The sequence below is a fragment of the Geospiza fortis genome, unplaced genomic scaffold (genome assembly GCF_000277835.1).
Source record: "Geospiza fortis unplaced genomic scaffold, GeoFor_1.0 scaffold13, whole genome shotgun sequence".
Lineage (NCBI taxonomy): Eukaryota > Metazoa > Chordata > Aves > Passeriformes > Thraupidae > Geospiza > Geospiza fortis.
Genome location: NW_005054384.1, coordinates 67,488 through 81,103, shown reverse-complemented (window position 1 = coordinate 81,103; position 13,616 = coordinate 67,488). Strand labels below are relative to the sequence as shown.

The following is a 13,616-nucleotide window of genomic DNA, read 5'->3' as shown; positions in this document are numbered from 1 at the left end:
TAGTGGAAGCTTCTCCTATTCTTTTTGTTTTGTTTCTTGGTCTCTGATTAGAACAGAGCACAGTCCCTTCCTGCAGTGACTCTTGTGATTGTAGAGGTCACACAACTATGAGTCCAGGTTTAAGTACACAGTTCTTAAAGATGACAGAGATGGAACCTGAATATGTGATTTCACCTTTCTCCTATCTGGAAGCTCCTCCAGAAAGGTTTTGCAACACAGATATGATTCAGACAGACAAAAGTGAAACAAAATTTATGTCAAGGGAACAAATGGATCCTAGATCCCTTGTCAAGGTTTGGTTTTAGCAGCTGGGAGAGCTGAGTTCCTGCTCAGAGAGCTGGATAAAGGCATGGCCAGGTATGAAGCTGTGTGTTCCACTGCCTGAGTGCCCTGAACACACTGGTTCTTGGAAATGACTGGGAGCTCATTTTAATTAATTCTCTTTGAATGTTGTTGTTAAAGCTGGCAAAGTGCTTAGAGTACCCAGCTCAAGGACCTGTTTTATCACTTATTGTGAGGGGCATGCTTTTGATGCTGAAACAGTCCATAGATGCAAAACCTGAAATATCAAAAGAGAAGTGGCAGCCAGGCACTGGCACTTGAGACATAAGATAAAATGGACTAACTTCCAGAGCATTTTATCTTTGGCAGCAGAATAATCAGGTTTCCAACATAACATAAGAGGATAAGAAAGAGTCAGAGAGCTGCATTAGCTACCCAACAAGAAAATTGCTTATAATGACATTGTCTTTAATTGTCTCTTAATGTGCATTTTATACCATTGCTCTCTGTTGAATAGAACCCAAGTTTTTTATGGGTGTGCAATGGCCCTTCCAATTCCATCAATATGAGGTGGTGTCTCATTTAACTCATGCGGTTTGTGCTCTTGGAACAGCACCTGCTTTTACTGCAAGATGTTCTCAGACTTTACCAGGAAATTCTGACAGGCAACAAAATGAAGATGGGGATCTGATAAGACAAAAAGCTTGGCTAATGCCCTCTTAAAATTAAAAAAATTGCCAAATTTAGCGCTAACATATTTTCCAGTAGTTTGAATCTAGATTGTTTTGGGTTGCTATTGCCTCAGGTTTCAATAATTTATTTAATTTCTTCTCTACTCTGGTGAGATTAGATTTGGAAAACCCATTACTACAGCTGACGTGTAGCAGGGACACGTCTGCGGACACAGGACAAAGGTTCTTCACTTTTGGAAAGAGGGAATTTAAATGTCTTTTCATTATTTTTCATCAATTAACTTCCATGTAAGGAAAAAACAATTTTAATATGAGGAAAAAAAGAAGAAACTTTCAAACTTTCATCATCAGAAGAATGCAAACTGAATAAGAGAAAGTAGTTAATTTTCCCAGCTTTAAAATTTTTGGTTTGGCCAGATTTTTTTCATTGTCCTAGTCTGGGGAGTTACCCTTCCCTGCTGCCAAATCCTTTACCTTAATTTTCTACTTCATTTTCTGTTTCTTAGTCAAAAAGAGTGTTTGGTAGCAAACAAGGAAAAGGTGAAAACCCATAAATAGTCCTGGATTTATACTTGTAAATGCAATTAGAATTTCAATTTAAAAGAAAGGAATGAAATCATTTTAGTTCTTGCAAATAAAACAAATTCTAGTTTGTCAAGAAAATTGTACCTTCAAAATATCCTGAAGGCAGAAAAAGCCAAAGTCCTAAAAAATTGATTGCCAAGGTTTCTTCCTCTTTGAAGCGCTACCACCAACTTTCTCAGCAGATAGGACCAATCATTTTAATCCTTCTGCCCCTTATTCCCAAAATAAAAGTAAATCTATTTACTTGCCAAACAAGGTTGGGATATGGCTTTTTGTATTAAAGACAGTACAGGACTTGAAGAAGTATTTTTTGAAGTCAAGCTCCTGGACATTAATAGATAATTTGAAGAGCTGAAAATCAGTACCATCTTCATTAAAAGGAAGACTAAGAAAAATATTTATATGACTCTGCTACGTGTTTCCACAGCCAGATTTCTGAAAATAAGCTTCTGACTCATGTTTAAATATTTAGCAAGGCAGTGTGGTTTTAAAAAGCACAGATCTCAGTAGATACCCACCTGGGAAGATGAAACATGTAGAAGCCTAATTTTCATCACACCTTTAAACTTTACTTAAGGCCTGGCCCTAGATACTCTTCTACTTATATCACTTGAATTTTCCATGATCGGAGTACCTCAAATATTTGACTTTGCAGAGAAGTACAGATGAACCAGTTAGCCTTTTCCCCCTCTGTGGACATGGCAGTGAATGAGAAAAACCATCTGCCATTACTCCTTCCCTCATTCCACTTCCATAAATGTTCCAGAAATGTTCTGGGATCAGAGGCACAACCTGGGCACAGAGGAGCCTGAGTGGAGGAAGGGCTCCAGCTTTTGCAAGGTAAAGGAAAATGCTCTTGCCCATGCCATGGGGAAATGTTCCCTGGAAACAGATCAGAGAGATTCCAAGCATTCCTGCAGCATCACTGAAGCTGGGTCTGCTCACTCAGCATAGGCCCTGGACTAAAGGTGGGTGGCAGAGGAGAGAACACCATGAGCCTGAACTATTATTTCATACAAAGAGAATGGCACTACAGTGAGTGAGATTAAGAGAATGCTCAGCATAAACAATCCAAGGAGGAATGCAGAATGCGTGGATGATTATCCCCAAATGGAGACTCTGCCTGAGCCATTTTAGGTGCTTTTAGGCGTCAAAATAGCTCTGGAGTGCTAAAGTCTAAGTCTGAATTTTTCAGAGAGGATTGTAGGAACCAAGCCTCTGTGAGTGAGGGATGCCCCAGTAAAATCTGAGGAGAAAACTCAAGGCCTTATTCAAAGCTGAATTTTAAAGAAGGTTTCTATCTTTTTCTGTTCCTTATTTTTGCACTGAATTTCAATAGCAAATGCCTTTCTGAAAAAATCAAAGGAAGATGAGGATAGATGAATCTAAAATAAACAGAGAACTCTTACTTGTTTGTGAAGAGAACACAGATAGCTGAAGGCAGAATCTGTACCTAAATTATTGGGACCTCTAAGTTTTAATTAATACTGTCACAGGATTCATGGTCAAGCAAAACAAAACCTATTGGAGGATTTGAGGATATCCAGCCACACATTTGCTCAGCAACAAAGGCAGCAAATGCAGCTCTGCATAATGAAGCATCTCAACATCAATATGATGCACTGTCATACCATCCTGCAAAAAAAGCAAAAGCCAATCAATTCGCAGTATTAACAGAACGGATTTGGAAAGCTCACAGGAAATGCTTTGAGACAGATCCTCAGTCACCAAGTTCTCTTCTGCTCAGGACAGGATTTAGACATGGAAACCACCAGCATGCCAGAACTGCCCTGGCCAGCATCCAGCCAGCCAGGGGTCTGAGGTGCAGCAAGCAGAGGGGACAGAAATGAGTGGTGTTGGTCACACAGTGTGTGAGCCCTTACAAATCACAGCTAACAAGGTCGCATTAGAGCTGCTGTGCTCTCTACCAAGATTGCCCCCGAGAGTCAGGGGCGTGGAGAGCACCACAGCATCATCCAGCCTGGCAGAAAGGGATGGGGAGAGGGGGCCTACAGGGACACACACAGAGGACATAGGAGCTCCCTACTCACCCAAGCACTTGGGCAGGGGCCAGCAGCAGCACAAGGGAGGGCATTCAGCAGTTCACAGACCAGCTGCTTTTTCAACTCTTGGTCTGACTAATTCAGCTTGAATTGCTGTCAATATCTCACATTATCAGCCTGTTCTCCTTTTTCCTGATCCTGAGCTGCTCCAGGCATCTCTGGAGGAGAAGGAGAAGTACTGCATTGTCAGGGCCACCACTGCCCCAGTGTTTTTTCCCTTTGCCTTCCTACCCTGGGAAGTTGGGTGCAAAACATAGAGGAACCAGACTGTCATCTTCTCCTGCTATAGTACAGCTCATCTAGGAAGGGGCAAAAGCTGCACAGATCACACACTGGTTACAGGACACAGAATGGGATGGTTATGGGAAACAAATGGGGAGTCAGTGCTTCCTACTGTCTTTCCATAAAGAGTGAAGTTGACCCGAATATTTCACATCAGGTCCAGTTCAGAAAATCTACTTTTCATTTGCAATCCATTCAAAACCTTCCCTTCAAATATCACCAGCAAGTGTCACAGCTCTGGTCCAAAGGGCACTTTCCAGACAGACCTCACTGTGCTTTTCTTAACACCATCAGATCCCAACACAGCCAATTACTGGCACCAGACTGAGCAGGAAGTCTGTTGCTGCAGCTGATCCCAGTCAACAGCATTTTAAAGAACAGGAGAACATTGTCAGGGAAGGTCAACGTGCAAAGTCACGTGGAATTGCAGACCAGAAGCTGTCCACCCAAATAAAAATGGTGAGTAAATTCAACAACTATTTTCAGGCTACCTAGAAACTAGGTTTGAATTCATGTGAGATTTGATTTGCATGGCCTAGATGATCTGCTGGTAGTCTAAGAGGTTCTGAGGATCCAACACTGAAAAATTTAATCATCTGTTTTCTTTGAGAATTTCTTTAGGATTTACTATAGGGAGCTAACTTTACTTGCTGGAACAAGCCTTTAAAATCAAAGCATTTCAGAAACTGAAGAAATGTCCAGATTTATTTTTGGATGAGAGCCAAGGGACGGAATGTACAATTAGGAAAGTGGAGTAAAAACACGAAGAGAGAAATAAGTGGCCTTTTTCTGTTCTGAACATTTCTTAGATTCCCAAGTCCTGTGCTAGCCATCATGCAGCTCTGGGTCCAAGCCAGTTCTCCTGGACTGTACACATCTAGAGGCAGGAATGAGCAGATGATGTATCCTGGAACAGAAGCCTGGCAGCACAGAGAATGGAACAGAATTAAGTTCATGAGGTTAGACTTCAGTAGGAGGCAAGACCATCTCTAGCTATACCTGAGGACTGACTCTTGCCAGCAGCCTTCTTGTGGATGATATTAAGGATGTGGCCTAAGAGCCAACGTTTGAAATATGAGCATGGAGTGATATTCTGAAGGTGCAGATTGAAAACAGGATTTAGCTTCACTGATCTTGGTAAGCATATCTGATTTCTAAGCCCTGATATGCAAATATGGAGCACTGCAGGAGGGAATAAAACCTCTTAAAATCAACTGGTAAATATACTTATTTTAACAAAAGAAATTAATAAGCTTTAGAGCCTTTACAGGTAAAAGAAACTTGGGGTTTGAGATTTGTCACAATCAGAGGTGATGGAAAAGGTTGTGTTGATTTCTGCATCCTTAGTTTTAGCCACTGTTCTTGGTATTTTTAGAGTACTCAGCAGTAAAACCTCTTTTCCATTTTATCCTTGGCCTCATTTTTCCCTATGTTAGAGCTTTTTTTACCTTTAACTAACCTGAAAGAGCTCTTAGGATCCTTCCTTTTCCTTTCAGACATTTCATCTACTCTTTATATATCAAATCCTGTTCTCACCAAAAATATGGAATGAATCTCAATAACATCAGTAGGATTAGCCACAGACCCCATGAATTAAACTGCAGAGGTCTGAAGAAATTGCTGACAGGCCTTTATTGAAATACAGAAAAAGAAATGCACAAGACAGATGAGCTAGTAAATCACTGTTAAATCCCCTGAATGGCAGAAAATCTTCTGATTCAGCCACATTGCTGTCACTGTTTCAGTTTGTAGTACCTTAGTACTATAAGGTGGGAATAGGTAATTTCCAAATGGAGACTTTCCAAAGTCAAAAAATAACAGACTGCAAGGATTGTTAGTGAATTAGTTCTGGAATCTGGTTACATTTGAAGCATTTTGTGGTTGTAGGTAGGGACCACTTTTCAGTAGCAGAAGGAAGCTTTGAATCAGATCTGTGTCTCCTAAAACCCACATATCCACAGAGTGCATTTGTTAGCCTTGTACCCCAGATAAATTTCCACCTGTGGAATTATTTCTTAACTTTCAGATATGCCCAGAAATGTCTCCTCTAAAATCATGCTGTAACTGTGGATATTTTAACACAATTGCTCTATTTCACTATGGAGGGATCTTCTAATGGATTTGTTTGTTTGCCAAATGGGAAAACCCAACTCTTACTGTTAAGATAAGAACTTCATTGGATGAGATGTGAATGTATGACTATTGTGCTGCATTGCCTTGGATTACACAAGCCTGGGAACTGGAGTGAAGGGAGGGGGTCAGGGGTGGGGATGGCGGAGGAGGAGAAAGAAGAAAACCTTTGGAGAAATTTTGACTTGAAGGAAAAGGATTTAATGATGTTTTGCTGCCCTCCTCCCAGCTGCATCTTGCTCCATATTACACACCAGCCCGGGATGATGAGCCTCTGCAGCCCTGTGATTACAAAATTTGGCAGCTGCTTGCTTGGGGTGCCAATGAGGAGCAGAAATGTGGAAAGAGGGGGGAAAGAAAAAAGTACTTTGTAAATTTCCCAGCTGCTATATTGGATTGGCAGGCAAACAACCTGGAAAGGTTGTGGCAGAGCCATTGGCATAAATACAAAACAGAATATTTAATTTAATAGAAGAGAAAGAAACAAACTCTAACCAGAAAAGAAGTTATGCATCTATATTGTTCTACCCATTAAACTACATTAACACAAATTCAAAAGGTGTGCTCCAGGCCTTTGCTGGCATCAAGACCTTTTATTCATTAATCTTCTTAATGCAGTCAAAGAACTTTAGAATTAAAGAATATGTTGTTGCTTATGTGATTCCCTGAATTATTTTTCCCAGCTCCATACATCTTGTTAGCTGATCAGTATATATAAACAATACTCAATAACTTTGATGAGAATGAAAGGTGTCAATTTGCAGAAAAAAAATTATACACCAAGATGATATTCCTTAACTAGAAAAATGATAGATCAAGAGGCTGGAAACACTCTGTTTTCTTTGACAGACAATAGGCAGGTTTTACTCTTGGGAGAAGATGGGAAAGAAGCATAACCCATACATCAAAATCCTGCTATGACTGGAAGCACATATGTTAAACCCAAAGTTGTTTTTTCATAGGAGAAAAAAAAAAAAAGAGGGAGTAGAAAGATCAAAACAAAAACACCATCTCAAACCTACTCTAACCTACATATTCACACATTTTCTCACATAGATGCTCTTGTTCCCATCTACCCCAGCAAGCCTCCATCTATCTGCCTAAACAGGATGCTCATCACCACTGCTGGCACTCATGCACCAGCACTCACATAAACTCCTTTTCTCACCCACATACACGTCAGTAGTCCATGGGCTGTCGGTCTGTCACTACACTTTAGCCATGACACAGTGATGTCACCACAGCCAGAAGACAGAGAAGTGTTCATTCAGTCTCCTGGGAACAAAGTCTAGCAAATTGTAGTTATTTAGTGCTGGGGGGCTTGTGCAGCACTCAGGGCGTACCACATCATCCTTGTTCATCCAGTGTGACCTGGTAAATCCATCCAGAGCCTGGCAGATCCAGGGATAATGACAACATCCATAGCCTTCCTGTCCTGCAGTAACAGCCAACTTTTCTGGCTGTCAGTGAGGACTGAACCAGGGCAAAACACACACGTAGAGGAGACACAAGGCACAGAGTTCCCTTAATCAATATAAGTTTTACTACACATCATAAAAGGTTTCCATCAGACCCAACCTTTCTTCAACCAACATACTAAGAGCAGCACTGACAAGGCCCTTCAAAAATGCAAAAATAGGTCAAGCTAAAAATGCCCCCAGCTCTGAACTTTATTGCAGTCAGTGGGAGTGTGGCTGAAGTGAGTTTGGCCTTCGAACTGCAGAGGGAATTTGCACTGCATTAATCTAAAGTCACTTTTTTTTTTACTTTTTTATTTACTAGTGGGAGACTTATAAGCAAAAGGACACCACTAGAGAAAAATGCTGCATTGAGAAAATACAACGCTTAGGAGAGCAATCAAGCATTACAGTTGTTGGTATTATGCCTTCTTTGTAGAGTATAGATCAAGCAGAGCGAAGAGTTATCATCCTGAGGTATTTGTGTTTCATGTAATAATGCCTTAATGATTCAATTAGCATTGATTCTTTAGCTGCAACAATATTTTCTGACTGATCTAGTAATTTAGCTCTCACTGTTGATTGATACAATTCCTATGAGTAATAAAGCAGTTTGAAAGCAGTTTGAAATTTATTTAATAATTCACAGAAGATTTTAAAAGAAGATTTTTATTGCTTCTGCCACTAGTAATCCCTAAGATTTAAGAAAGTGAGTTATTTCTTTTAACAGACTGGCATTTTTAATAGTGAGTCTTTCTATTAGGAAGTCTTTTTTCCCACCTGGCATGGCTGGGATAATTCCATATGAGAATATTCACTAGCCTTTAAGTGGGGAAGATTAAGACAAGTGTGGGTGATCTGAGGATGAATTTATATTGTGTGTAATGTGCACAGATCACTTAGAAACAACACAGGCAACTTGTACAAAGACAATAGAGAAAATCTGGGCTTGAAACCCAGCCAGAAATCTCACTAGCTATAAGGAAATAATATTAAGTGTAATTGGTATTAGAGCAGGTCTCCACAGAGCGAGTTAAAAAGGTTACTGAAGGTTGTCAGAGAGAGATATTCAAGCTGCATGACAGGGCAATTTCTTCTAGCAAGAAAATGGTAGTAAATAGATGAATTACAACATCCTCCTAAGTGTTTTGGGGAAAAACATCTGTTTAAGAACTTCTGCAGCAGAGGCTTAACCAATAACAGCTTCATGGTCTTCGTGATGATCCCTGCTGCAGCAGCAAAAAAATATATACAAGGAATATTTCATTAGCCTTTCAAAATAGCATCCTCCCTGTGATTTCTGCTTGTCCATGTTGTACAGTGCCTCATAAATCTCCACGCTGATAAGAAGATCCTGTCCAAATGAAATGCTCTTTTAATGTGTTTGTATGTGTCTCATTTTACATGCATTTATATACACTTCTTATTTCATGATGGCTCCCTAGGCAAAATCCCTTATTCTACTCTATTAATTGGCTAGTGTTTCCTAGGGAAAGCAGTTCTGGAACACATGGGTTTTCCCTTAAGTCATATTGTTTGACATTTATTCTTAACTCAATGGGGAGCAATCTGACTGAAAAGACGGTGTGAGGGAAAAAAAAACCAACAAACCAACAACTATTTCACAAACACAAAAAAATAAATAAGAGAAACCCACATGAAGTTTGAGGGAGGATTAATCCTCACTGGGATATATCAACTTTCCTGTTAATTTCAGTCTTTCAAGGAGGATAAATAGCTCTGGGTTTAAAACACAGACCAGGGAGACTAAAGACATCAGTTCTCTTCCTTGCTCTGACTAAACTCACTACATGACCTTGAAGATAAAAGGTTTTAGTTTGAAGCTGCACTCAAGTTACCTGCATTTGCCCATATCAGCCTTTTGCAAATATACTGGTTCAACAGGTGTCTGCTTTGCTATGAGATAGTGCTTTCACAATTTGGGGATGAAATTCAGAGCCTAATCTTCCCAAGCTTTAGCATCCTATCTTGCTCCTGCATAAAACAGCGATAATGACTCTTACCTAGTTGTACTTCACAGGCGTGTTGCAAGGCTCCGTTCATTCATACAATATTCATAAAGCTTGCTGAGATCCCCAATAAAAGATTATACAGAGCTACAAATTATTGTTTAATGGTAGAAAATCGAAATATGGCATGTGGAATGCAAATGAGAGGGAGATGTGGTGGCTTTGCTCTGGCAGACAGAGGTTGGTTGTCTCCTTCCACTGAGCATCAGCCAGCCTGCAAATGTGAATGCAACAAAGCTGTGCTACAAAAAGCCCCTTAGCACAAGGTTCTCAAGAGCAGCAGAGGTTCTTTCAAACAAAGTTGTACAAATGGCAGCTTGTACAAAAAGGAAAACAAAAGTGAGTATCCACTCTGAGTCTGTTAGTCCCTGTCATCCTGTCAGCTAAAGAATTCACACATGCAGTTATGTTGCCCCTTCTTTACTTTTAATTGATATTATTAATATATCTAGGTCATTTAATGAAAACATGTCTAGGGCAGGTGAACAGGAGAGGACACAAGGAACTGACTGGTGCATGCTTGCTTTCATGCTGTTATAGAATGAATGTAAAATACAGAATAGAAAAAAAAAAACATTTAATCTTGTTTACTCCTTCCTCAACTTGCCTCTGTCCCTGCTACACAAATCACTATTTGGCAACAGAGAGTCTTCTGTTCAGTCCTGCCCTGTTTGGTACAATATTCTGTGAATTTGAGATGTCCCCAATTTTCCTGCCCTTCCCAACCACAGCTACCATACAAAGGATTGAATGTACTGGAGGATGTGCTCACAGGCTCACTGTCAGCTCCCTCAGACTTGCTGAGGAGCAGGTCACACTGCCTGCCCTATCTCCTCCTCTGCCTCCATGCCTGCCGAGGTAGAAAATCCCATAAACCCCACAAATAAGCATTTTTATAGCTGCAGGGGTAACACACTTGAGTGCATCAATGACACCAGGTAGGTCAGACAAGGGTGAGGCAGATCCTCCTTCAGCTCTCAGTGCTGAAATATCCCAGGAGGAAACAGAGCTACCAGAGCCATTATCTCAGACATCAATGGGACCTTGGCTGTTTAACAGAATATAGATTAAGTGTTTATAGATCTAAAGCCTTTCCAACACAAAAAATGTTTTCTTCTGCTGTGGAACTGAGGCATGGGATGCTTACTTCCAGAGAAGGGAGGAAAGCTGAATATTCACCTTCCATTCAGGATGACCAACTCATATTTTAATGCTCATCTCAGTTGAAAAGATGTAAAACCCCTTCAGTACCATTATTTTTAATCACAGGATCTCATCTAATATCCTCGTATGAAAAAGTATGACCATAAGAAATGTACAGAGCACCATAAAGAAAAATTTAAATATGAAAATGAGTATAAAGTTTACATTGCTTCCAGAGGATTGTCTGTAAGTGGAACTTAAGTGGTTTCTTTATTTTGCTTCTTGTTTTAATATCATGCTATCAAACCTCTGATAAGAATTTCAAGGAGGTTTCCTATCATGTAGTCTAGTAAAATCCTTTAAGAAAGAGAAGAGATATATAAAATAAGTTTTTGCAATATATAATTTAGAGATAGTGAACATCATGTATGAATAGGAGAACACATTTTCCTCCCAAGAACTGTGACTATGAATCTCAAAATATACAATATCATAGAAAGGTAATTCTTTTTGATTTGCCATAAAGTTCTGAGGTATCATCTGTAATTTACCAGCTTGCTCACAAACCCATCCACCTCCAAAGCCATATATTTCCAGATAGGCAGAGGAATTCTGGTGAACATAAAATAATAAGGACACCTTATAATGCTGTGAACTCCTCACTTTTGGATTTCATCTATTATCTGTAGTGTTACTCAACAAGGGCTGTACTCCAAGGGAAGTGGCCAGCTTGGTGGCCAGCAGAAGGAAAGGGAGAAGCAGGAAGAAAGTGCTGAGAAGGGAAATGTCAACAGGAGAATTAATACGGATATCTTTAAGTTAAAATCATTTTAGTAAAAGCTGAGGCAAATATGGCAGAGAAAAATATTTTCTCACTGGAATTTCACTTTCACTCAACGATGTTATAACCCTAAGAATGGTTGACCCCATTTTGGAGTGTCCCCCTTGCTGCACCATGTGTGTTATTAGCAAGCAAACCCTCTGGACAGTGACTGACTGCTCCTGTATCTATAGAATGTAAAGGACATTCTGTATACCAACAATTTATAAACAATAAATTCCTATCAGTGAGAAATGAAGACCTTACCACATGTATGGTAGCTTTCAAATAGCTGGACCTCCTCCAGGATAAAAATCAGTAAATGTAATTTACAGTAAATGTAAATAATTTTTAGATGTCACTGGAAAGACACTTTTTCCTAGATTTGTAAGTTCTTACACTTGACCTAGAACTTTTATGTCAAGGACCATTAATTATCTTTCAACCCATTATACTAGAGCAAACACCATTTTTTGAAGATTTGCTTGAGTTTAAAAGGATGAACTAAATTAACACAACTCAGTCATATAAAAGACATATTCATTTGACTGTATCTTTTCCTTAGCTGACAGCTCCACCACTCCTGTACTGTGTCTTGCCTGCAAATTAAAAATTACTTTTTTGATAGTGCTGATTGTTTTCAGCAGTTTAGTATTGGTGATTCATGGCTGTGGGATACTGACAGGAAGCATAGAAATTATAAAGAGCAGCAGATATAAAATATAAAGATCTAACAGATCCTATGACTGTTTCCATATAACCATTCTTCTCTTTCACAGTTCCAGTGGGTTTTCAGATTCATAGGATCATATCTGAACACCATTCCCTTCTCTGGGATGATTTACTAAACTGGTTAGTGCCTTTAAGACTCAAAAAGATAAATTACCCCTGTCTATGCACTCACTAGGTAAAAGTCAGCAGAAAGCCCTATGCCCCACAAGACAACCAAGGACAGGGAGTTGAATATAAAAGTATTGTATTTGAATAGGGAGGAAAAAATTATTGAATCTTCTTTTATTAAATAGGAGAAATATTGTTGTATTTATATTAAATATAAACACATTGAAAGTGAAATAAAGTTCACAATGAAGTGTATTGAGAACCTGACAGTTCTTTTAAAAAGAGTCATTACTGCATCCTATCTCCTTGAGTACAATGTCAAATTGTTCCCTGTTGTACATTTATTAACATTTTGTCCAGTCTATATTTAAATGTGTCAACATCAGGGTTCCCACCATTTCTCTGTTCCACAATCTATTCTCCTCAGATCTAAAATTAACCTGTTACAATTTCCTGTCATTAACTCTATTTAACCCTCTAGATCCCTCCTAAAAAAGGTTCTCTTCAGTGTTAGATTTACACCATTATAACATGTCCCCACTCGCTCTCTACTATTGGGCAAAAAAGGTGCCACAAGTGACAAAACCCTTGTCAGCACATGGAGTTTGAGGCTGTTAAATGTTCCATACTGAAATGTATTTTTTCCACTACTTATTACTGACATACTAGAAATCTTGCTAGAAATTTTTCATCCTACCTCAAGCTGAGTTTGGGGGATTTTTTCAGATTATTTCAGTAAAGATAATTGTGCTGTTAGCCAACTGGAAAATGTCCTTTCCTCTATGTTCTGTCGAAGAACTCCAGTGAAATCTCCTTTGAGTAGGCCTAGCATGGCAGATTAAGAACAGAAACCTGAAATATGAATAATCTTCTCTCCTGTTTCTTTTCTTTTTTTTTTGTTTATACACACTTAATTCGAGCAAAACCTTTTTTTAATCTCTCAAGACAAACTCCATAGCAAAAACTGTATTTCACAGACAGCCACCTATTGCTTTCATTAGCACTGTGATTGCTCTTGTGAGCTCCCATTTTCTGGAGCATTTCTGGCAGCCTGTCCTGCAGGGCTCTGATTATCCTCAATAATCAATGGAAGCTAAGCACGCTACCCACGGCACAGGAGGCCCTCAGCCACTTAAGATTAGCAGCATATCAAAAACATCACAGGAGCAGCCACTTGCTGATATTAAAACTGCTCTTTCAACCAAAAAATATTTTTTAAAAAGCCAAAACCCAAAAGGAGGTTTTATTCCTGATGCAAGCAGAGCTTGCTGCATTTAAAATGTGTTATTAAC

The 13,616-nt window shown here is 39.4% G+C and overlaps 1 protein-coding gene across 1 annotated transcript in view; it reads right to left on the bottom strand.

Annotated features, from left to right (window-relative positions):
- Positions 1-13,616, bottom strand: part of LOC102031898 (voltage-dependent L-type calcium channel subunit alpha-1C-like) — a 389,144-nt gene that overhangs the window by 314,302 nt on the left and 61,226 nt on the right.